Source organism: Habropoda laboriosa, unplaced genomic scaffold (assembly GCF_001263275.1).
Source record: "Habropoda laboriosa isolate 0110345459 unplaced genomic scaffold, ASM126327v1 scaffold151, whole genome shotgun sequence".
In the NCBI taxonomy this organism is placed as follows: domain Eukaryota; kingdom Metazoa; phylum Arthropoda; class Insecta; order Hymenoptera; family Apidae; genus Habropoda; species Habropoda laboriosa.
Genome location: NW_017100286.1, coordinates 9551 through 13710, shown reverse-complemented (window position 1 = coordinate 13710; position 4160 = coordinate 9551).

Here is a 4160-nt window from a genome sequence, read left to right as displayed (position 1 = left end):
ACTGTAACAAAAATTGATATTAATTTGGTCAATGATCGACAGATAAACAATAGATTCTAAAAGAAAAATAATTCAGCCACGAAAGGGTTAATTCCATATTGAAACAGCGAATAGTCAAAGCTGACGTACGCAAAATTAAAGAAATCGCAAGACAAGGGCTGAAGATCGAATAAACAAAAGACACATACAACAAGTTACAAATATTTCAAACTTCTCGTTGAATCTCCACAGAAAGAAAACAGTGGCTGACGGTGATTTGCTCGTCACCATTAAAACCGCAGGTTTTCCCGCGCGAAATGGTCGACTGATTGCGGGTACCCTCGTCAGAGATCCGTGCTCGGTTACGAACGAGGGCTATTCTTTCCTCGGATCGATCCGCTCGAGTCCGCGTAAGGAGAGAAGCGGACGAGCCAGCGGCATCTCTTCCTCCCGTTCTATCCTTGAATATCACGACGAAGAAACGGCCAGTGACGAAGTGCATTTCTTCGTCGATACCTTTCGCAGAACTCCGGCAGAAATCGCTGCGAAACTCTTTCTCCCCCCGCGAGTTTTCATCGTGAGATCATTAGGCTCCGGATTGATTCCGCGAGTTTCGACACACGAGCTCTCGATTCATTACCGAGCAAAGAGAGAGAAAGAGAGGAGTTGTAGCACGGACGAAGTGTGTGTCGAGGAAAGGCGAGGTACGGAGAAATTGCGCTGGTCGAGAAAGAAAGAAGAATGATGGCAAGAGGGAATGGTATGGAAGCGGAGACGATGTAGATGCGAGGAGCGTTTCATTCTGGGCTTGATGGTAGACTCATCAGTTAGCTCAGCTAGCTTACCTTACATTCACCGGGGCGAACGATCTGATTAGGTGTGGAATTTGTGGAAAACAACGATTTCGCGACGATAGCCGAGTAATATCCAGAGGTATCTCCGCTGCGGAATCTCGAGCTCGAAAATACCGAGATTTGTACCTGCTCCCTTCGCTTCGCTGGACCGTTTCTTCACATCTCTTTTACGGATAACAATCTTCGATATTTCTCTTCTTTTTGTTTTTTTAAAGAGTCACTTCGTTTTAAATTAAACGATAAGAATGTCACCGCTCTAAATTCAGGGGTGATTATCAAAGTCGCGTGAGTTCAAAGTGGTGCCTTGCAATCTGGGCAAAAATTTTGGAAGAAAATTTGAATCTTCATTCCCCAAATCTAAGGTAATTGTTGTTAATTCTCGCGACTAAAAATTGATACCAGATTTAACGTTGCTTTTAAATTAACAAGCAATGCATATTAATGCAAAAATTGAAATATCTCAAGAAGAAAGAATCACTTTGACTCTTATTTCATTGAAACGAATGTCAATCTTTGAATAATACTAATTTCTTTGGCCAATATATTCTATCAGAATAGTGCCATCCTAGTGATCATAAATGAACGTGTCCATTTCAAGGAGGAAATTTCGCAGGTGAGCCGATGTACGATCAATTCATCCAAATCATCGAGCAGCACGCCGATGGTAGAAGAAACGGATTTCGAGTACGGCGTAGGAGGGTTGAAGGGCCATCGAACCGATCAAATTCCACGTGACCTATCGATTAATTCGCGCAGTCGAGGCGCACGAAGGACCGACGCTAAAACGATTACTCCGATTCGAGCAGTCCTCATCATCAATTTCCTATAAAAAGCGGAACACGAGTTCGCGTCCCGGGGTAAAAAAGAGAGAAAAGAGACTCTCGCGCGAGAGAGAGAGAGAGAGAGAGAGCAGCCGGTAATCGAAATTCTGCTCGATAATCCGTGGACGAAAAAAACAGAGAGGAGAAATATCGATTAAAATCAACCGGGAACGGCGATCACGTGGAAAACAATATTTTTCATACGTGACTTCAAATTTAATCGACGAGAAACGAGAGAGAGTCGTCGTCGCGAATGGTTTCGCGTTTGATGAAATCGTTCCCGTTTATTGCCTCGTTTACCGGGGATCTATAAAGCTCGAAATGTGCATGGAGTGCGTCTTATCGGGAAACGGTATTGAAGATGTCTCGGAAGAAGCGGAGTGGTGATTTAGCGTGATGAATTGCAGTACAAGAGGGGGTTGATTTTCAAATGAATCTTTCATTCGAAAAATTTCCAACGATGGAAATTGTAGCGCGGCGGATTTTAGCAAGGACTGCGTCGACTTGCCGAGGAATATTCATTTTTCTTCACTCTCCGGGAATAAAAGCGCAACATTTTCTGTGGAAATATTGTCAAATTTAAGGGAGACTTTTGGTGTCGTGGAATTTTGGAAAAAGAATCTTCTGTGAAGATTCTTGAAGTATTCTTAAATTCTAGCAACCCTAATTCTTCACTCTTAAATGCCTTGACAATTATTGAGAAAATAAAGGTGACAATTACGCGAAGACCAAATTTACGAAAATGGGTTCTTTTGCTGTTTATGAATCTGTGTACAAAAATCAGACAACTCTGCTTATTTATCCCATGAAATAGACCGCCCTAATTCTTCACCCGCAAATACCCTAATAATGATTGAGAAAACAAAAGTGACAATTACGCGAAGATCAAATCCACGAAAATGGGTTTTTCGTTGTTTATGAATTTCTGTATAAAGATCAGACACAAATCTGCTTATTTATCCCATGAAACAGCTCTCTCTGACTTTGCTAATACACATCAGTTCGTCTATAATATCCTTTGGTAAAGTGTGCAATTTGGTCTCCACCTAGTTCTCATTCCCATGTCTTCTCTGCTCCATTCTCTCGTCCTCTTTCACAAGATCCCTGCTCCATCATAAATTACCAAAAAGAATAACCCACTTTTCAACCTCAGAACGTTCTCCATTCCCTATAAACGTCATCAGAATCACGTGATCCTCGCAAAACGCATCAAGCATCGATCCCCAGCCACGCTGCTCCCGTCTCGTTACAAAATTCATCGCTACGCTTCCCGCGAAGCGTTCGCCTTATCGCTGGCCACAGCGAGAGCCTCGTTATCCTTTGATTCCATTACGAGGGGCCTGGATGGAAACCGGTCCCGCGTATTGTACCGCATTCTTGTCCTTCTCTCTCTCTCTCTCACTCCCTCTCTCGGTGTCTGCGGTACCGTGGCAACGCATCCTTCGAGATCGATCGATCGTTTCCCGGCCATGAATCTTGCTCGCGGTGGAATCGCCATCCCGTTTCGCCTTTTCGGTCGCGTCTCTCCTTTTCCGTCCGGTCAGCGTGTGCTCGTTCCACGGTCGAGGCCCCCGCGTCGATCGATCGGCTTCCGTGCGAGCAGAAGCAATCGCTGGACCGATTAGCGGGGCCACGGTGAACCGCTGGATTCTCCGACTGTCAGCGTTTATCTTCCCTCGCTGGCGTTCCCCATTAAAAACACCTTTTTCGTCCCTGGTCCACACAGGCTTGATCCGCGGAGGGCTGCTCCGTTACACGGGGAGAGACCGGCAAGATTGAATCCCCGCGTTTCTACCACCGCCACGATTTATCGTCCTAGATGTCTCCATTTCCCGCCACTTTGACTGGATTAACATCTCGTCGTGTCGCGATAACGGCGACCTTAGCCTACGTTGGTGTGTGCATTGGTTGAGGATTGGTTGAAAAATATCTGGACTGTTCTTGTAACTCGGTATCTCGTTAGAGAAGAATCGCCGACAGATTTGATGGTTTAATTATCGTGAGTTTAAATTATTTCTTTGAGGATTTGTAGAGGTTTATGCAAGTCGATTTTCTTTACCTCCGGGATTTTTAGAATGGAACTCGTTGAAGTGCGGTTTCAATTTTTAGAGAGAAGATACTTTTATTTTTCATCTATCGTGCTCACTTCGCTTGGCTTTGTGTGACTTAGTTTTTGCTGGTGAAACTGAGGAGTCCGTTGAAAGCACACACTTTCCGAGGAAAATTCGGAGGCTGATCTGAAAGCAATTTCGAAGAGTGTTTTCAGAAGCGTAAAATACTATTCCAAAAGGGACCATTTTAATTTCCTAACGCTAATCCGAGTATTTCTTTTTTTTTATCAAACCTAGAGGAATCATCGAACTCTATTAAAGAAGACAAAAATGGACACTGTTTTCGTTGTTAGAAAATTAGACATAACTCGACAAAATCGTCGTACATCTTTGAAGAAGAAGAAACCGTATCCGGCGTTCGTTACTAGAAAATTAAACGTAACTGGAGAGAATCG